The sequence below is a fragment of the Panthera pardus genome, unplaced genomic scaffold (genome assembly GCF_024362965.1).
Source record: "Panthera pardus isolate Hobbes unplaced genomic scaffold, ASM2436296v1 HiC_scaffold_16, whole genome shotgun sequence".
Classification (NCBI taxonomy): Eukaryota; Metazoa; Chordata; class Mammalia; order Carnivora; family Felidae; genus Panthera; species Panthera pardus.
Window position 1 is genome coordinate 143,398,459 of NW_026526721.1, and position 22,410 is coordinate 143,420,868.

Sequence of the window (22,410 nt, forward strand, 5' to 3'; positions counted from 1 at the left end):
TATTTGGATTTTTGAAGAAGTTTTTTCGAAGGAAGTGTGAAAACTAGAGCAGTTTTAAATTTTATTTTCCTAATGGCAGTATAGTATGAATCAATCGAGGACTTTACATAATTGCCTTTTGAAACAATTTTAAGATTATCAGTTGGTAATTTTTTAAAATTTCCCTTGAGAAGACTCTAAGTTGTAGCCCTAGCTCATAGGGAAAATTAATTGTGGAATGCAACCAGAGTTTCAAATTTCAAACAGAATATTTCATTATACTAACTCCTTCAGTATCTTTTTAAACTTTAAATCACACACTACAATTAATGAATAGGCTGGACTCTCAGGTTAATGAGAGTAGGTGACGTGGATCTATTTCCGTGGGTTTGGTTTAGTTATTATAAATCAATTCAATTATCTGTGTCTGTTTTATAATATTGAAACTTTTCATCTGCAAACCATGCTTTCATTAGAAATCTGATTTAAAAATAGATGTCAGAAATGTGGATTCCTTTGTTTCTATTTTATGGTGAAACATATATATGTTCCAATACACATATAGATGAATGTACATTTAAACCACACCATTTAATCCACAGTGTAAGTAAATCTGTGTAAATTTGAGGTGGTTTAAAACAGGCTTTTACTATATCTTTGGCATAAGCACTATCTTTTTTCCATGCAACTTGAAAGAAACTGGAATGGAAGGCCATTTTAATAAAAATATTTAAGCATGAAATAACATACATACATTCATTCCATGGTAGTTGTGAGTCAGTCATCTTAATGTGAGGCACCTTCTCTGCTTTGACGTTTTGGATGTGTTCCTAGCCACTTCTCCTGGCAACCACAGAAGACAGGAAGAATTGTTCTCCCTTCTGTGCCCTTCTCCCCTTTCCTAAAGGACGGGAAAACCTGCTAGCTCTCATGAAGCAGGCCTTAGAATCTTAGACATTTGACAATATGGTAAAGAGCAAGGCATTCTTAAGAAATTATATTTAAATATAAGTGAAAACTAGAAGTGAATTTTTAAATTGTCTCAACTAATATTTCTCTCAAGATTTGAATTCTGTGAGGATTAATTTAAGTTGATTCCAGTGAGCATACCATTAATCCCTGGGACAAGGAAAAAAACCTGATGCTAAACAAAGCTAAACTCAAGCATTGGGAGCCAGAAGTTTTTAACTTTCTGAAAGCATTAAAGCAAACTTGGAAATTCTCGGCAAAGACCATCAATTCAGGGCTCCTTAAATTACGCAGACCCCTAATACAAGGATGAGAACAGAGAAAAATAAAGTATTCATTTCCCCTTTTCCTTCCCCCAGTCTCCCAGCTAGCCAGGTACTCTAGGTAGATAACCCATTGGGTGCCCACAGGCTTGGGCAGTTCTCTTCTCTACTGTCACTCAGGGTACCTCTCCTACATGCTCTTGTGTGTGTGTGTGTGTCTCACTCTTTTTGTCTGTATCTTTTTCTTGTTCCCTTGGAGCTGATAATAATAGGGGTGACTTTCTCTGTGGGTCTCTTCATTCAAGGCTAAAATTTTAATTCCCTTCTACCTAATTCAGCTGGCACAAGTCAGATTATTCCTTTGTGCTCTGATTCCCCACTCCTGCCTATCTAAGGATCTCCACTTAGCAGGATGGGAAGACTCATATTGAAGCCTCATTGCCCCAAACTACTCAAGAAACAGAAATGAAGGAGGTTGACTCCAGAAACCCTGCCAACCAAGGTAGAAAAATGGTAAACAAAAATGTTACATATGAGAAATTGGTTGAAAAAGAATAATTTCAATCTATGTATTATCCAGGGATAGCTGAGATTTCCCTGTCCCTGGGAGATGGAGATAGTATTAGCCCCAACCTACAGTTCTCTTGTCTAGACTTCCCAGAAATTTAATATTTTAATGGTTCTTTCTTCACTGGAGCTCCCATAGCATCATATTCTGTCTCTACACTATACCACATTGATCCAGATATTAAGTTCACAGCCCTTCCTCCATAAAAAAGGTCACTCACGTGAAAGATACTGTATAGTAGCCAATGTGGACTTTCTTAAAGATTTTTCTAGAATTGGAAGAGGATGCACATTGTACAAGTTGTCTTATCTTTTTTTTCTAAAACTGGCAAAGGATTTATAACTTTTACTGCTTAAACCAACTAAGTCTTATTTCATATATTATTTTAACATCATTTTATCCTAATTTGTATAAGCTTCGTTTAACAGGTGATTAAATATTTAAGAGTTGTCACTAAATATGGACTACATTGCAGTGTATATGTTAAGGTGGGAGAGAAATATGTAACCCTACAAAGACATTATATTCACCTGTGAGAAAATGAAATATTGTTATATTTTAGATTATGAAAAATTTAACTCTTTTAGTTCATGTTTGTCAATTTTTTTTTGAATAGTCAGTTTCCCCTGGTTGATATATTTATGGGACCACTGACTTACTAATTTTATCGTTGAAAGCACAACAGAGCTCTGTGACTGCCTATTGATAGGTATAGAGGATAAGTTTTTCCCCAACATATAAAACTTCTCATAGATACACTGGATATACTTTAGAAAGCAGTTGAAGGCAATATTTAGATTGTATATTTGTAATTTATATTATTTTATTCATACAGTTATTTTTTCATTTACTATAAAATCAGCAGCTCTATAGACAGCTGAAACCCATCTTCCCCCTTACTTAAAATAAATATGAACATGTGCCAGATGGCTATTTTCTTTAAGAGTTGATACACGGAATACAGTTCTTTCCCCAATTAACCCAAATGTTGTTCTTTTGTATTTAGTAGATACATGTCTGCAGAACCCGTTATTTGCAAGTTTATTTTTTAGCTTGACAGACTATATGACTTAGTTTAGCATTTCTGAAGCCTGGCTGTGCATTAGAAAGCTTTACAAAATAACAAGAAAATGACAACAGCAACAAGAATGTAGCAATGCCTGAGCTCTACTCTTCTGGAGCGTTTCGATCAGAATCTCTTGGTGTAGGGCCAGGCCTCAGTAATTTCAAGTTCCTCAGATGAATCTAATGTGTAGGCCAGAGACTAAATTTTCTCAACTTGAGCCATCAGAGTTTTGTCGGCTTTATCTTGACTAGTGTAGTAATATAACTTTGGTTATGGCTTACTGTTTCCTGTTGCCTTCTATTTCTTTGCTTAGTCTTTTACTTTGGTTTGCCTGGTAATTATGCTTACTGCCATATGTTCACATGTCAAACCCATAATAATCTGTTTGATTGAACACGACTTTAAGGTCATTCCTGTCACTCAACATTCTGCATAATTTATAGATATTGCTGATAAAGCTGATATATAATTTGAATTTAATTTTTAGTAGGTTTAAGTTGATCATCCATCTTATTGGTTGTATAGAGTCATTATAATTTTTCTAGGACATAAATAATGCACTCCAACCAGTGATTGCTTGGCCTGCAGTTTTCTAGTTTTTCATATTGCCAAGAAAACATAGATAGTTCACCCCTGATGCTATGATGCTCCAATGCAAAATTTAAGGGTTTATTTTGTCCATGATGTGAATGGATTTTTTTGGCTTTATATTTTAGTGGTCTGCTTACTACTGTATGTAGGGTGTACCTGTAGGTATGCAACTATGTCTTTGGATATCATTTGTGTGTTAACCCATTGTATTATGGAGTTGCCTGTATTTTCCAGGAAGATGAGCAAGGAGCAATGCCATATTGCTAAAGTTGAGCTCTGCAACTCCTAATTCTGTTTCCTAATTGGAGTAGCATTAATAGTGCTCTCCAAAAATTTCCAGATTTCTCTCCTCCTATTACAAAGAATTGCATATTTGATACTTGTGGTGGGGTGGGGCCAGTGAGTTGTGTGGAATTGATGAATGCCACCTTTTTGAGACATAATGTGTGCAGGGCAACATCCTCCAGAGTTCACTTTCCCCGTGGCACTGTGACCAAAAATGTTTGAAATGTCGATTTGCTACTCTCTCAGCCTGGATCCCTGAATGACTGCTACTGCCCCCTCCCTACCAGATGACAGATAAGCAAAGTGAAGAAGATACAGGCCTTGTTTAGTTAAGCCCATGGGATTATTCCAACAAATGCACTAATGATGGCACAAAGGATGTCCCAGTTCTTTGTAACTTGTATCTTTAGATGGACCATTTTGAAATTTCAGTACTCTGAAGAATTTGGCCAAATGACTAAAATCATAGTACTCTAAATCTTCCAGTCTGTAAATAGAAATAACACAACTTGTTACCCTGTAGTAACTTATAAAGTAAGTTTTATTTCTTTTCTGTATAATGATAAACATATGAGTGGAACTTACCAACTGATGATCAATTTATTGAATATAAATTGGGTCTAATAAATATCCTCCAACAAAGGGCTCCGATGTCAACATGCACTGTGATGACTCCAATGACTAAAAGAGCCCACAGACAGCAAAGATGCAATGAGTCTCTGCCATAGGCCGTGGGTTGAGTAGATCCTTTTCATATAAATTTTAAAGTCTCATAGCAATCCCATGAAGATTGTCACTATTTGACATATAAAAGAAACCAAGATTCAGGCTACTTGTCTAGCCCAACATCATTCAACTACCAACAGATGAGATAATGATTAGAATCAATGTCTAACTCCAAAGTCCAAATTATTTATCTTTCTATACCATGCCAGTTTACTTATGCATCAGCAGTGGCCTGCTTTATTATGAATGTTTTCCCCACATTTGCCTACAAAATGAGGAAAATTCTCATCTTTTAATTCTAAAAGGTTGAATCGTGGAAGTCTCTGGTAGACTTGCTCTTTGTTTGCCCCTTGTTGTTCCCCTTTGGAGGACTAGTGACCAAGCAGAACTCTTGATATTTTCAAATTACATTTGCAATCATCATAACAAGTAAATATGGATTAACATCTACTTGAGCAAGTGTTTTTGCTTATTAGGATCCAGATTCTAAGAGTGTAGTTTGTAATAAGGATTAGCAAATTAGTGTATAACTAGATCATCAGGCAGTGTTTTGCTCTTAGAGTAATGGAATAAGACTGGATGCAAATCTGTTGATCTAACTCCATGGAAAACTACATTTGTAATATCAATTATGTGTGTGTGTGTGTGTGTGTGTGTGTGTGTATAAAACACATATTTCTCATCTTACAGTGTGGTTACATTCTGATAAAACCATAATAAGTTGAAGATATCATGAGTCCAAAATGTATTTAATATTTCTAGCCTACCAAACATCATAGCTTAGTGTGGCCTACCTTAAATGTGCTCAGAACGCTTACATTAGCCCACAGTTGGGCAAAATCATCTAATACAAAGCCTAGTGAATAATAAAGTGTTGAATATTACATGTAATTGAATACTATACTGAAAGTGAAAAAAAGCATAGTTGTATGGGTATGGAATGGTTGTCAATGTACCGGTTGTTTACTGTAGTGATTGTGGCCTGACCAGGAGCTATGGCTTGCTGCCACTGCCCGGCATCATGAGAAAGTATCCACCACGTATCGCTAGCCCGGGAAGAGGTCCAAATTCAAAACCTAGAGTATGATTTCTACTGAATGTGTATCATTTTGCACCATCGTAAAGTTGAAAAATTCTAAGTGGAGCCATCATAAGTTGGGGATCGTTTCTCTATATGTGTTTTTGCACCGTGTTCCTGCTTGCAAATAATCTGCATAACAAGCAAATTCTCAGAAGTTTTTATTGTATGAATTCCATATTTGATATAAAATTTGCTGTAAATTTGGTATTATTGGATTCAGATTTTTTATTTGTGTGCTTGTTTTCTAAGCATTCTTTAGTTCTTGGCCTGGAGAAAGGTTAAGAAAATTAGAGTATGTTTCCATAACTGTGACCTTATTTGTGACTAATATGCCAAGAAAACTTTTGTAGTAATATATATTAGGGAAAAAATTAACTTGTCATAGTAGTTCAAAGGGCAAGCCCTAGAGCCAGGCTTTTTGGGTTTGAACGTTGACTGTGTTACCTACTAGATGATTGACTACAGGCGAGTCACTTAGTCTTTACAAATCCCACATACCTCATCTTAAAATGGAGGTTATAATGGTATCTGCCTCCTAAAGATACTGTAGAGGCTGAGATAATACATGCAAAACATTTGTCACAGTGCTTGTCATGTAATAGGTTCTTTTTAAATTATTATTATTGAAACATAGTTGACTTACAAAGTTATATTAGTTTCAGGTGTACAGTATAGTGATTTGACAATTCTATACATCCCTTAATGCTCATCACAATTAGTGTAGTCTCTGTAGGAGGTTTTTAATAAACATTAGTTGATGTTCTTCACTGAAACTACAGGTGAAGTATACATTTAAAATTATTTATTTCCTTTCCCTAGAAACCCACATCTACAGAAAGGAGTACCAAAAAGATACCAAGAACAATAAGATAGGAGAAAAGATCTTTTCTTTTGATTAAGATCATATGTGAAAAATGATACAATTTTAGTGTTTTTTATCAACTAACATGCTCCCAGAAATGGGAGGAAATAAAGCTAATTGATCATCTTATCCTTTAATTCTTTAGCACATGACTGAAAGAGGCCATTGCTGCAATGCTTTTCTAGTTGACTATAAACAGAAGTGCTCTGAAATATTGAAAGCAGGAGATAAGTTAGAGCCTTCTTAATCTGACTCCTTGGTGAGTGAATAGTCCCCAATATCAGCAATGTCTTGAGAATACTTTGGATTTGTTTGATGGAATTTGGAAGGAGAATAGGAAATATTATCTTTCATGTTCTTTGCAACTGAACGAAACCAGTTTCTTTCCCTATCTCTATTCTGCTTTTTGATTCACTCACATTTATGTATGCTGACTTTGCTGCTCCAAATAAATTCTTGAATTCACCTCTGTCATCTTCCGACTTCATCTCTTATGAATTTAGATAGCTGTGAACTTCTACTGAAGTTAAAAAGTCCAAATTCAAATAATATGACCAACTTTATACTCAGATTATAAAGGATAGAACAAGTGGCTACCTTTCCCATCATCAAATGCATGAAAAATGTATTAAGTATCACCTAGGTTTCTCATATTGACTCTTCACTGGAACAGTAGTAATCTTTTCTAGGAAATTCCAATATATAGCTTTCTCAATTTTCTAGAAGTGTTTAGTTTCTGTTAAAGAAATCAGAGTCAGATCATTGTTCATAAGCCAAAATATGAGGCTTACTAAATTGCCTTCAGAGTCATATCCCTTATTAGTAAGCCTACTTTAAAATGAGTCTTTAGGGTGCCTGGGTGGCTCATTTGGTTGAATGTCTAACTTTGGCTCAGGTCATGATCTCATGGTTTGTGGGTTTGAGCCCCGTGTCGGTCTCTGTGCTGACAACTCAGCCTGGAGCCTGCTTCAGATTCTGTGTCTCCCTCTCTCTCTGCCCCTCCCTCACTTGCATTCTGTCTGTCTCTTTCTCAAAAAATAAACAAACATTAAAAAATGTAAAATAAATAAAATCAGTCTTTTAGGTTGATGTTCTTAAATTAGTAAATAGTAGTGGAGTAACTTTTTGGTACATTCTTCCATTAGGGAATTGTGAAGTTCAAAACTCATAATCATATAACTGAAAGTCTACAATTGATCTATTAACTTTCTTTTTTCATTGTTTTTAAAAAATTCCCCCACATATTGATTAATTGTATCACATCTTCTAGCCAAAAGCCAGGACCAGTCTATGACTCAGACAAAACCCATTATTGCTAAACCCTAAACAATACTGAATGAACTAACTTTGAAAATAAATTTCGGAATTACCACTTACTTACCATTTGTTTAGCTCCCAGAATATGTGCTGATTCTGCATCACATATTTAGCCATCCTCTTCTAGAACTCCCACCTGCTTTTGTGATTCTATCATGAAGCAGAATCTGGGCATCTGTTTGTAATAAATACAACTATTGTTTTCCCATAAACATATTCTATTAAAAATAAACAAGCAAATGTGGGGCAGAAAATCACAACCAGGATGCCTGGGTGGCTCAGTCTGAACCAACAGACTTTTACTATCATTTTGATTTGGCCATCCCCATAAGGTTGAAGGAACACATGAAATAATGTGGGTTTCTATTTAACGAATAATTTTCTAAAATATTCCTTCTGATATGGTGCATCTGAGTGGATCAGTTGGTTAAGTATCCGACTCTTGATCTCAGCTCAGTTCTTGATCGCTGGGTCATGAGTTCAAGCCCCACATTGGGCTCTGTGCTGGGCGTGAAGCCTACTTAAAAGAAAAAGAAAAGAAAGTAGCATCCAACTAACTTTCCTTTAGGTCCAGGTCTTGATAACCATACATACTGTTGCTTAAAATCTGTTAGACCAATCCTGGCATTTTTAAGCCCGGGATAAATAAGCACATGTTATTTTCCTGGTTGATTTAAACCTGTTTTCCCAGTTCTGTTGAATGTCCCTAGCTATAACAGGCAGCCTAGCTAGAGCAGTGCTTTATTTTTAAAAAAAAATTTTTTTTAACGTTTATTTATTTTTGAGACAGAGAGAGACAGAGCATGAACAGGGGAGGGGCAGAGAGAGAGGGAGACACAGAATCTGAAACAGGCTCCAGGCTCTGAGCTGTCAGCACAGAGCCCGACGCAGGGCTCGAACTCACGGACCGTGAGATCATGACCTGAGCCGAAGTCGGACGCTTAACCGACCAAGCCACCCAGGCGCCCCTAGAGCAGTGCTTTAGATGAGCAGAGGCCTTAAAAATTATCTATTGGCTCAGTGCTCACTTTGCTTCCTGTGCTCTATTTCATCAATATATTAGTAATACTTCATTACTAACAATTTGTTACTAATACTGTCATTTTACATAGCAGTATTTACAGCAACTCTCTTGCTGTAGACTCAGTGATATACTTAGTTTTGCAAAATAAAAGTCTACAACTTGAAATCAGAATATGTAAAATTCTTTAAACTGTACATAATAAATAAAGTTGATTTAAGTTTTTGATTCTTTTTAAAAATTGGGATCAAATATATGTAACATAAAATTTAATATTTAACCATATGTTCAATGGTGATTTAAGTTTTCAACTACTGATAATAATCCTAGAAAAAATTTTCCTAAGTAGTGTAAATATGACCTGATACAGAAAATCCAGATGGCAGTTTTCTGTTATTTTCAGTACACTGTATTTCTTATGATATGGGCTATGAGCCTTTTCATAACACCGTCTTTGAGATTTGTGAAACAGACTTGCCTTTTATTGAAATAAAATTTTATAGTGGTAGAGCCCATGAATTCTGGAGCTTGATGTGTATGAATTCCAGCTCTGTCACTTACTAGCTATATGAGCTTGGGCAAGTTCTAAACTCAGTGCCTCAGTTTCCTCTTTTGTAAAATGAAGATAACAATAGTACCCACCTCCTGAGCTTGTTAAGAAGTTAAAATGAGTTGTTTGTAAAGTGCTTAAAACTGTACTTGACACCTAATACTACAGAAGCATTGATTAAATTAGTAACTTAAAAAATTAATAATAGAGGTGCCTGGGTGGCTTAGCTGGTTAAGCGTCCGACTTCAGCTCAGGTTATGATCTCATGGTTCATGAGTTCAAGCCATGCATCGGGCTCTGTGCTGACAGCTCAGAGCCTGGAGCCTGCTTCAGATTCTGTGTCTCCCTCTGTCTGTCTCTGGCCCTCCCCAACGTGTTCTCTGCCTGTCTGTCTGTCTGTCTCTCTCCTTCTCAAAAATAAAAACATCAAAAAAATTTTTTAATTAGTAATAGACTCTTTAATAGAACTCCAACGGAAATAAAACATATACTCAGTCAACTCCTCCCTACTGTGAATAGAGTTCCTATCTCATTTTCTTGGATTGCATAGACCAAATGATAAATATTTATGTTCTCATCACTTATGACATTACTAATGGACATTCGAAAAATGCTTTACATTTTATAAAGTACTTTTTACATACACTATCGCATGTGATCTTCATTCATTGTTAAGAAAGTTGAAGCTTAGGTTAAGTGACTTGCCTGAGATCACACAGCAACAGAACTGGGACTGAAGCCTAGGTCTTCTGATTACAAACTCCAGGTTTTTACATTATATGTCAACCTTCTTGACATTTATATTGAGCCATCTGCTTCTAATCTTCAGTAGCATACCAAATTTATAATAAGCTATCATCTGTAAACTGGAGTATCCCAAAGTCCTTCTTACTGATATCATGCTGTTAATTCAACCTACTTGATTAATTAACTTAACCATAAACCAGAACTTTACAAAGTTTGACAAAGGTGTAAAAGCTTTTTTCTTCATGTTTAGTGTATTGATTCCTGGCCACAGATTTAGAACCTCTCCATGGCTGTCATTAAAGCTTAGTATTTATTTTATTCTCTTGTAACCTTAGAAGTAATTGGTTATCATTTAATACAAACATCGGTACTTGATGCCAGGATTTGTGTTTTTGTTTTTTTGTTTTTGTTTTTGTTTTATACTCTACTGTTGGTTCCCAAAATTGCTCAGTATCACATTATCCCATAGAGCTCTTTATTTTTTTTTTTTATTTTTATTTTTTTTATAGGACTCATAACTTTATTTCCTCCATGCTGAGAACAGCATCAGTCGTATAGTAGGGACCCAATACATATTTGTAAATCAATCAAATAATCATCCAAATTGAGGTTCTTTAGCTTTATTTAGGCCAAGAGCCACTAAAATAATTTTCTTGTATTATTTCTTTTATCTTCTCATTTCTTTTTTTTTTTTTTTTTTTTTTTTAAATATATGAAATTTACTGTCAAATTGGTTTCCATACAACACCCAGTGCTCATCCCAAAAGGTGCCCTCCTCAATACCCATCACCCACCCTGCCCTCCCTCCCACCCCCCATCAACCCTCAGTTTGTTCTCAGTTTTTAACAGTCTCTAATGCTTTGGCTCTCTCCCACTCTAACCTCTTTTTTTTTTTTTTTTTTTTTTTTTTCCTTCCCCTCCCCCATGGGTTTCTGTTATGTTTCTCAGGATCCACATAAGAGTGAAACCATATGGTATCTGTCTTTCTCTGTATGGCTTATTTCACTTAGCATCACACTCTCCAGTTCCATCCATGTTGCTACAAAAGGCCATATTTCATTTTTTCTCATTGCCACGTAGTATTCCATTGTGTATATAAACCACAATTTCTTTATCCATTCATCAGTTGATGGACATTTAGGCTCTTTCCATAATTTGGCTATTGTTGAGAGTGCCGCTATAAACATTGGGGTACAGGTGCCCCTATGCATCAGTACTCCTGTATCCCTTGGATAAATTCCTAGCAGTGCTATTGCTGGGTCATAGGGTAGGTCTATTTTTAATTTTCTGAGGAACCTCCACACTGCTTTCCAGAGCGGCTGCACCAATTTGCATTCCCACCAACAGTGCAAGAGGGTTCCCGTTTCTCCACATCCTCTCCAGCATCTATAGTCTCCTGATTTCTTCATTTTGGCCACTCTGACTGGCGTGAGGTGGTATCTGAGTGTGGTTTTGATTTGTATTTCCCTGATAAGGAGCGACGTTGAACATCTTTTCATGTGCCTGTTGGCCATCCGGATGTCTTCTTTAGAGAAGTGTCTATTCATGTTTTCTGCCCATTTCTTCACTGGGTTATTTGTTTTTCAGGTGTGGAGTTTGATGAGCTCTTTATAGATTTTGGATACTAGCCCTTTGTCCGATGTGTCATTTGCAAATATCTTTTCCCATTCCGTTGGTTGCCTTTTAGTTTTGTTGGTTGTTTCCTTTGCTGTGCAGAAGCTTTTTATCTTCATAAGGTCCCAGTAATTCACTTTTGCTTTTAATTCCCTTGCCTTTGGGGATGTGCCGAGTAAGAGATTGCTACGGCTGAGGTCAGAGAGGTCTTTTCCTGCTTTCTCCTCTAAGGTTTTGATGGTTTCCTGTCTCACATTCAGGTCCTTTATCCATTTTGAGTTTATTTTTGTGAATGGTGTGAGAAAGTGGTCTAGTTTCAACCTTCTGCATGTTGCTGTCCAGTTCTCCCAGCACCATTTGTTAAAGAGACTGTCTTTTTTCCATTGGATGTTCTTTCCTGCTTTGTCAAAGATGAGTTGGCCATACGTTTGTGGGTCTAGTTCTGGGGTTTCTATTCTATTCCATTGGTCTATGTGTCTGGTTTTGTGCCAATACCATGCTGTCTTGATGATGACAGCTTTGTAGTAGAGGCTAAAGTCTGGGATTGTGATGCCTCCTGCTTTGGTCTTCTTCTTCAAAATTACTTTGGCTATTCGGGGCCTTTTGTGGTTCCATATGAATTTTAGGATTGCTTGTTCTAGTTTCGAGAAGAATGCTGGTGCAATTTTGATTGGGATTGCATTGAATGTGTAGATAGCTTTGGGTAGTATTGACATTTTGACAATATTTATTCTTCCAATCCATGAGCAGGGAATGTCTTTCCATTTCTTTATATCTTCTTCAATTACCTGCATAAGCTTTCTATAGTTTTCAGCATACAGATCTTTTACATCTTTGGTTAGATTTATTCCTAGGTATTTTATGCTTCTTGGTGCAATTGTGAATGGGATCAATTTCTTCATTTGTCTTTCTGTTGCTTCATTTTTAGTGTATAAGAATGCAACTGATTTCTGCACATTGATTTTGTATCCTGCAACTTTGCTGAATTCATGTATCAGTTCTAGCAGACTTTTGGTGGAGTCTATCGGATTTTCCATGTATAATATCATGTCATCTGCAAAAAGCGAAAGCTTGACTTCATCTTTGCCAATTTTGATGCCTTTGATTTCCTTTTGTTGTCTGATTGCTGATGCTAGAACTTCCAGCACTATATTAAAGAGCAGCGGTGACAGTGGGCATCCCTGTCGTGTTCCTGATCTCAGGGAAAAAGCTCTCAGTTTTTCCCCGTTGAGGATGATGTTAGCTGTGGGCTTTTCATAAATGGCCTTTATGATCTTTAAGTATGTTCCTTCTATCCCGACTTTCTCAAGGGTTTTTATTAAGAAAGGGTGCTGGATTTTGTCAAAGGCCTTTTCTGCATCGATTGACAGGATGATATGGTTCTTCTCTTTTTTTTTGTTAATGTGATGTATCACGTTGATCGATTTGCGAATGTTGAACCAGCCCTGCATCCCAGGAATGAATCCCACTTGATCATGGTGAACCATAGAGCTCTTTAAAAACATTACTGTTCTTTGTTATTGAGCCATTAAAAAAGATAAGGAAATTCTACCATTTGTGACAACATGAATAGACTTTGAAAGAATTATGCTAAGTGAAATAAGTCAGACAGAGAAAGACAAATACTATATGACCTCACCTACATATGGAATCTGAACAACAACAAACTCAGAAAAAGGGATCACATTTGTGGTTATCAGAAGTGGAGGGTGGGGGGAAGGAACTGAAGAAGGTAGTCAATGGGTACACACTTCCAGCTAGAAGATCAGTAAGTACTAGGGGTTATAAGGTACACCATGATGACTGTAGCTAACACTGCTGTGTGATTTATAGGAAAGTTGTTAAGATAGTAAATCCTGAGAGTTCTCATTATATGGAAAACAATTTTTTTCTTCTTTCTTTTCTTTTTATTGTATCTATATGAGAAGATGGATATTAGCCGAACCTATTGCGGTAACCATTTCACGATATATGTAAAGCAAAACATCCTGCAGCGTACCTTAAACTTCTGCAGTGATGGGTGTTAATTATTTCTCAATAAAACTAGGATAAAAAATACACACACGTGTGTGCATATCTATCTAGCTATTCCTGAACCTACATACTGGGGAGTGTTCTGTGAATCTATATAGTTCCTTGGTGAATCTGAAGAACCACTATATAGCAGGTTATCTTACCTACTTTCTATCTGCTTCTAATCTTCAGTAGCATACCAAATCATGCCTACTTTCTATCTTTATTAGAATTAGCTAAAGAAGGTGTTTATGAAAATGTTATTTTTTTAAGTTTATTTTGAGAGAGAGGGAGAGAGAGAGAGAGAGAGAGAGAGACAGAGCAAGTGGGGGAGGGGCAGACAGAGAGGGGGACAGAGAATCCAAAGCAGGCTCTGTGCTGACAGCAGACAGCCTACTGTGGTGCTTGAACTCTCACAAACCATTAGATCATGACCTGAGCTGATGTCAGACATTTAACTGACTGAGCCACCCAGGCACCGCCAAAATGTATATTTTTAGTGTGTGTGTGTGTGTGTGAAATGTGTAAATGTGTTTATGAGTTTGTGGTGCTAAACAAGCCAGACAAATCTTTAGCAAAATTGTGATGTTAGACCCCCCTGTCCCTTTAAATAGTTTCTCTCCTTTGGTGGTGGTTGATTTTCTCCCTGCAATGACAGCTGGGGCCCTCTTAAGACTTTTTCTCTCCTCTCAAAATCTGATTTCAGGTCCATCACACTAAATGACCAATGTATTGTTTGTATAAAAATTGTTTTCAGAAGGATGTCAGTGTAAATAATAGACCAGCCTAAAGTGTCAGACTGAGACTTCTTAAAAAAAATAATAACCACAGCATATAGTAGTTGTCTATCCTAATAGGAAAAGAACTTATATATTCAATATCTAAATAAGTAGACATTATGTTAGTAAATATATGTTAATAAAAAGTTTATATCATAGCCTGCAATTTTTTCATTTTCGATTCAGACTATTTTAAACTGCTTGGCTTCCTACCCCTCCCTCTATACCCAGCATTGCAAGGAATACTCAGTTCCTGTTTTGGTTATATTTGGTAATATTTCCCAATATTTCAAGCCAAGTAATGGAATCGTACTTTAATTGACTCTCAGATTTCCTTATTCTTTCTTCCTAATTTCTCCCCTAGTATTCTTTGCATTCTCAGTATTATCTCTCAGGTGTGATACATAGTCTCTCAGATCTCTGTAAAGGATCAGACTAAACAGAACTAGAACTTTTTTTTTTGTCAATCTAGCTAGTTCACACTTAACATTAGTGTGGGGAGTGGGGGACATAAATTATTTTCATCTTAAAACCCTGCTGAATTAGAGTAAGCAAAATTCCTATTTATGTCTTTGGAAACTTAGAGTAAACAATAAATTAATAAGATCTCGAAAGCAGTATTTGCTTCTGGTGTTCAAAAATTGGAATAAACTGTCTAAATAATCCAGAGTTGATTATATGAAGATTCTATGAACCTATGTTAAAGATGAGAGATGAGAGTGGAGGGTATTAGGAAGCCAAGGAGTGTGTGATGCACGTGGGTGTGCTGTGACTGACCGTGTTCTAGTGTGCATCCAAGGAACAGGAATGTTCTTACTGTCTGGATTACTGGTTGCTTTTGGAGAAATCCAATTTAAGGAGGACAAGATATCCTTGTGATTAACTTTCTACTGAATTGCTGTAAGTGAAAACAATCTTCCCAACAGAGGAGAAGAGCGATAGCTTTGGTGAGATAGTAAATAGAACCATGCATCAGGGCAACGCATGGTTAGAGTCAGCGAGCTGCACTGCAAGTTTGAATGTATAAATAGCAGCAATTAACGTAAATCACTAGGCAGAATACCTTAGAATAGGCAGTAGTGTTGATCCCCAAACATTTAGTGGAGATGCATCCCAAAGGAAAATCATTTCGTATTTTTTTAGATTATGAAATGTATGAATTATATCCTTATGTTTCTAAAGACATATTATGTAAGACATAACTTAAAGTAATGGTCAATATGTGAAGTCATTTCAGTGAATTTATGAAGCTCAATAAAGTAGGCTAAGTACCTATGATTCTAGTTTTTCAGGTCTTTAATATATGCTGAACGTTGTGTGTAAAAAATACATTTTCTAAATTATAAGTACTTATTTTGCAGTTAACTTTAATATTGATATAACCAGAATGATAATTTTGGATCATAGATGTTACTGTTGTATCTACAGAATTGTAGTGAGACTCTACCCTCCCCAACATAGGTCACATTAAAAATCATTTGATTGAATTACTTTAGTTTTAAAATTAGGTACGAGTTTTTGCATATTTAAAGGACTTGAAATTAGACACACTCTTTTTCCTAAGAAAAAATATACTACTAATATCATGGGCTAAATCAATGGGCCCATGAAATATTTTACAGATCTGAATTCTGTATAAAAACTGAAGTTCTGTATTGTCTTTGATAGTTATCATGTTTATAAATTTTTCTTCTCCTTTCTAGGATTAATCACATAATTCAGGATTAAAATATAGTAGCCTTTCATTTTCATCTCCAATTTTCTGACTGGATTGTATCAATGCCACCCTGAACAAAAAAAAAAATCTATTTTTAATAACACTTACTGAGCTCCTGTTGTTTGTGACTCTTCTAGGCTCAGATGTAAATAAAACAGACAAAATTCAAATGCCCTCATGAGACTTAAATTAATAGGGTAAGACCCATAGTAAACAAATAAATGACAATAATGAAAGATAAGAAGGTATGTTAGTTGTTGATGAGTGCTGTGGGGGAAAGTGAAGGGAAAGTAATAGGGGGGATAAGGAAGCAGGGTGCCAAGGGGAGAGGAGGGAGGAGGACCTATCTATTCTAATACTCGAAGTCCCTTAGCGAAGAAATTCTTCCCCACAGCCAACCAAACACCAATGGGTGGTTGATAATACTTGTTTTGATTGTGTCTTCCCATTTCATTTATTCTAAAAGGTAGTCAGGCCCCTGGTGCTCCCCTGTCTCAGGGGAATTTTCTGTTGTAGAGATCAAAAGCAGAGCTTGCCTGTCTTCCTGACCTGAGTCCCTCAAGGGTGGGAAGGGTGGACTGGGTACAGAGAAGTCAGTGCCTCTGAGAGGGACGGGCAAGGGCATCTGTGCAGAGAAGAGCCTCTCCGACTTGGAAGAGGACAAAGTCTGTCAGTGCCCTGGGCAGCGGCAGTACCTCAGAGGAAAATGGCACTGTGTCACCCAGAGGGATGCTGAACTCATGCCATCAAGGTTCCCAACTTCCAAAAAGCTTCTTTTGCCTCAGCGTGGCAAAGAAGCTGTTAGACTGTCTGACTTCAAGGGACTGGAACAACAATGTTGTTATTCTTGAAACCACTATGGGTTGTAGAGTAATGATCTGTCTTCACTCTTCAGGCATCATATATTTCTTTCCAATTTATAGGAACCTAAGGAAAGTAAGGGGTGGCTCCCAAATGCCTGAGATCAAATTTCTTATCCTTGTTGGATGTGGGATATTACATTGATTTTTATTTAGCAAAAATTGGTAATGGAACACTGCTTACACATTCAAGTTTGAAGCATAAGATTTATCCTGCTAGAGCTTCAGGTTTTTATACTTTGAATAACTCATAGGTGGGGAAGCAATCTTAAAATACAAAGGGACAAAAGATACGAATTTCTGCTGGATTGCAGATTTCAGTCCTCTGGCCTTCCTGGGTGAACAGGCACAAATACATTATTTTCTTTGACTCTGCCACTCCATACTAGTATGTGGTGATAGCACAAACCTTATTCAATGAAAAGGGACATTCAATTTCTTCCTCAAATCCTGGGAAATGTAAAAATGATATTAAGTCCTTTCAGTCAGCCAATAACACTCAATTGAAACAAGATCATATAAAACAGTACCTTACAACCTTTTCAGTTTTGGACATAGCTGGGAATTTTCCCGGACACAGGTACTGTCTTCCTTGTCTAACCATCTGTGAGAGTCTCAAACCTCGTCCTTACTCCAAATATTTACATGTTTATTCATCCACCAAGAATACATCTATCAAGAATCTCTTATTTACATTCATAAATTCACACAAATTTTTAGACTGTGAGTCTTCCTTTTCTTTCCATGATGATTACTTCTTTTCCTCTATGATTACTTATTTTTCCCCTTCACCCTAAATTTAATAAATTGATTGATAAACCTCAAGTTGCCACAGTAATATAAACGTAACAAAGGAATTGATATTCTGTCTTTGCATCATAGAATTTACTGGGATTTGAAGATGTCCTGTCCTTTCTATGATCTTATGTAAAGTTATTGATCTTAATCCTTCACTTTATAAGCTGTTAGCAGCACCTTGAAAGTTTGCTAAAGAGCTGCATTTAAAATTTCCTTCTTAAACAAGTATATTTGAAAACTTTTCTGTGTTTTGTTTGTTTTGGGGTGGGAGAAAATTTGGAAGTTTTAACATTAAAATATATTCAGGTTTTAGTGAAATACATTAAGTCTTTAAGACTACAAAAGATGAAGACAAAAATAACTGTTTTCACATTGCAAACTAAGGTACAAGACTTTCACATTGCAAAGGAGGGGCTAAAACTGGCTTGGCAGCCCTTTGCCTAATTTATGCAAGGATATAAAAGGTTTGAGGTTGAACATACAGGAGTTTCTTTGGAGAAAGTAATGATATTCTATGACATTTTCCCTATACCTCCTCACTACCCATCTTGTGAAAAGGAAAGATGTTCATTTTCCTGTATGAGGGATTTTTTGAGAGCATGATGTGTGTACTCTTGAGCTTGAGCAACACAACATACTGGTGCTTTCCTCTGAGAAATCTGAGTGAGAGTGCCTGGTTATCAGGTCTAGCAACAGAATGAAAAGATCTAGAGGCACTGAGAATGGCCAGCATTCCCGTGGTTTGGGGGAGAGAGGATGCAGGCAACATGGGAAAAAGAATCGTAGTCATTTTAATTTTTTTTAATGTTTATTTATTTTTGAGAGAGACAGAGTGTGAGCAGGGGAGGGGCAGAGAGGGAGGGAGACACAGAATCTGAAGCAGGCTCCAGGCTCTGAGCTGTCAGCACAGAGCCCGACGCGGGGCTTGAACCCACAAACTGTAAGACCATGATCTAAGCCGAAGTCGGACACTTAACCGACTGAGCCACCCAGGCACCCCGAGTAGTCATTTTAGAAGGGTCTTCTAGAAATGGCTTCCTCCATACAGAGAAAGATACCATATGTTTTCACTTTATGTGGATCCTGAGAAACTTAACAGAAACCCATGGGGGAGGGGAAGGAAAAAAAAAAAAGAGGTTAGAGTGGGAGAGAGTCAAAGCATAAGAGACTCTTAAATAAAACTGAGAACAAACTGAGGGTTGATGGGGGGTGGGAGGGAGGAGAGGGTGGGTGATGGGTATTGAAGAGGGCATCTTTTGGGATGAGCACTGGGTGTCGTATGGAAACCAATTTGACAATAAATTTCATATACTGAAAAAAAAATAAAAATTAAAAAAAATAAAGATGGCTTCCTGTTCCCGTGAAATCTAGACTGAGCAATACAGGAAAAGTGGTAATGGGGTAGGGGGTTGATTGAAAGCAGCCAGCTCAAGAAAGATCTCCTCTGTCAGGGAAGTTGTTCCTAGTTGGTAGAAAACATTCTCCAAAAACCCACAAAGCACCCCACAATAAAAAAAATGCTTTAAGCCTAGAAAGCACCAACCCCAAACTGCTATGTAGCAGTCAAAAATATTTATTGCAATTTCTCTTCCATTCTCCACACCAAATCTTTTCAATCCCAGAGAAGCCAGAAGATGTGGGGAGAGAAAGAGAAACACATGGAGGAAAAGGAGGACCACTTCAGCCTACAGTATGTCCCTAGCTTGAGGAGGAACAGAAGCTTTAACTTCAAATGCAGTTTTGGAATTTTGTTTCTTACATGCAAGTAGACATTGTAGTTTTTGAATTTCAGGGAACTAAATAAGTAACTCTGGGACATTTTATTATCCGAGAGTTATCAGGAAAGTCACAAGAGTTGCTGTAGATTTCAGTCAAGTGGTAAACACCTCCACGTTGCAGTTGATAGAGTGAGTTTGAATGGCAGTTACTTTCTGCTTGAGTTTGAATCCTATTTTCAATACCACTTGGTCTTGAAAAAATCTTTGTTAATCTAATTATCTTACTTGACTTTTGGCTGCAATGGTAAATTTAAATGTTTTCATGCCTTTAAAAGATTATCTTTGTTTAAAAAAATTTTTTTTTCTTAAAAAAACCAGGAAAAGGTAGTTTTTGCCTTAGTTTAGGCTTATTCAAAATAGAATTGTTTCCTTTGCTGAATTTTGTCTAAAATGTAAACCTTCAAGTTGAAGATTTATCTCATTAAATACTATAGTATTTTAATATTGAACCTAATCACAGTGTTATTACTATAATTCATTCAAGCATGATGTTCATTCATCCTTTACAAATTTTGCCCTGGTAATTAGTGTATGGAATGAATCTATTATGTTTGGTGAAATGCTGTGTCTTTATTTCTTTCTCGTCAATCCAGAAGCCCTTTCTTGGCAAATTCCAGTTGAAAGATTATGATAATGTATTAAACAGTTTAGTATATGAAGGTGATTACAAATAAACATTTCTTTTTGGTAGCTTCTGCAGAAGAAGTCTATTTAAATAAACGTGAATCACTTCTGCATGTCTTGAAAAATACATGAACTCATTCAACTGAAAGTTCTATTTTAATTAGAGAAGACATTGGTTGTTCTGGTAGGAAATTTGGGTTTTTAAAAGTATGTAAGATTACTACAATTATGTAATTGTCCTGGTAGAATTGGCTAATATAATTAGCCAAAGAAAGGAGCCAAAGTACATATACAGGAAAGAAAAAAAGCAAGATTATCATTATTAGTAGATAATTGTTTACTTGGAAAACCCATGGAACTCAAATCTAAAAACTATTTTAAACAATAAGAAAATTCAATTATATGGCAGTTATAAAATTAGTATACAGAGGCAACCAGTGTGAAAATATGAATGGATAAAAGTTCCCATTTATAATAGCAACAAAACATACATAACACACTAGAATAAGCTTAAGAAGCATATATGTGAGCTATGTGAATACAACTTCAAAATGCTACTAAGAGACAGAAAATAAAACCTAAGTAAACGGAAAGATATAATCCTCTTTTTGGTTTAGAAAATTTAATATGGAAAGATGTCAATTCTCCCTAAATTATTTTTAATGTAATCTCAATTTTAAAAAAGGGCTTAAGATGAATGCTAAAATGTATAGGAAAATTAAACATAGAAGAGGGAAGTAGGCCTATAAAATACAAAATTATAATAAAGCCCCATTAGATAAAGCAGTTTCGTGCTAACAGTGATTTGACAGATAAATAGAACAATATAAAGTCCAAAAATAGACTCCAAAGTACTTGGAAATATAGTTAGTGGTTAAGATTATATTCAAATAATTAAAGTTGTATTATTAATAAATTGTATGGGTACCAATGGCTACTTGGGAAAAACACAAAGTAGAAGCTATACCTCATAACTTACACACAAATTAGTGCTAGAAGGATGAAAGATTTAAATGAACAAAATGAAAATACAAATATATCTAAAAAATTAACTGTCAACAGGAAAAGGTACTTGCAATACATGTAACAGTGTATTACTTTTTTAATTTATACAAGACTCTTATAAACCAATAAGAAAAAGACCTATATAAATATTAACACAGGACTTGAACAGTCACTTGTAGAAAAGAAAACATAAATGGCTTTTAAAAATGTGAAAAATTGATGAATAAGATCTGGGATCTAATGTACAACATGGTGACTAAAGTTAATAATACTGTATTATGTGGGGCACCTGGGTGGCTCAGTCGGTTGAGCGTCCGACTTTGGCTCAGGTCAAGATCTCGCGGTCCGTGAGTTCGAGCCCCGCGTCAGGCTCTGGGCTGATGGCTCAGAGCCTGGAGCCTGTTTCCGATTCTGTGTCTCCCTCTCTCTCTGCCCCTCCCCCGTTCATGCTCTGTCTCTCTCTGTCTCAAAAATAAATAAATGTTAAAAAAAATTAAAAAAAAAAATAATACTGTAGTATGTATTTGAAAGTTGAAAAAAAAAAGCAGATCTTAAATGTTCTCACCACACACACACACACACACACACGAGTTATTGTGTGAGTTGATGGAGGTGTTAACTAACTCTATTATGGTAATAATTTTACAAGATACACAGGTATCCAATTATTATGTTGTGCTCCTTAAATTTGCATAGTTATATGGCAATTGTACCTCAGTAAAGTTGGAAAAATATTAAAAGTTTCTCATAATTACTAAATTTGAGAAATGAAAATGATAATAAAAAATACTGTATTTCTCTTAAAATATTGACAGAGATCTGAAAGTGTGGTCACAGAAGTCTTCTCCAGGGTGTGAGGAAACATTCTGTTTGTGGCATTGTAAATTGTGACCATCTCATTCAAGAGTGAATTCACAGTTCCAAAATTTAAAATACACCTTCAAACCTGGTAATTCAACATCTAGGAATTTACTCTTCTTACACTTTCACATGGGAAAAGTGATATATGCACAAATTTTTTTATTAAAGCATTGTTTCAAATTACATAATATTAGAAATAGCTTAAATGTTCATAGCTAGGGCATTTGTCAAATAAATAATGGCACATACAAAGCACGTGTGTGGATATACCTTCATCTGTTTCCTCGTTACTTTGGTTATGTCATCCAGTTTCTTGGCTTTAAATTCTGTGTGTGT

The 22,410-nt window shown here is 36.1% G+C and overlaps 1 protein-coding gene across 1 annotated transcript in view; it reads left to right on the forward strand.

The window, feature by feature from the left end:
• ZCWPW2 (zinc finger CW-type and PWWP domain containing 2) overlaps window positions 1-22,410 on the forward strand; it is an 84,525-nt gene that overhangs the window by 11,918 nt on the left and 50,197 nt on the right.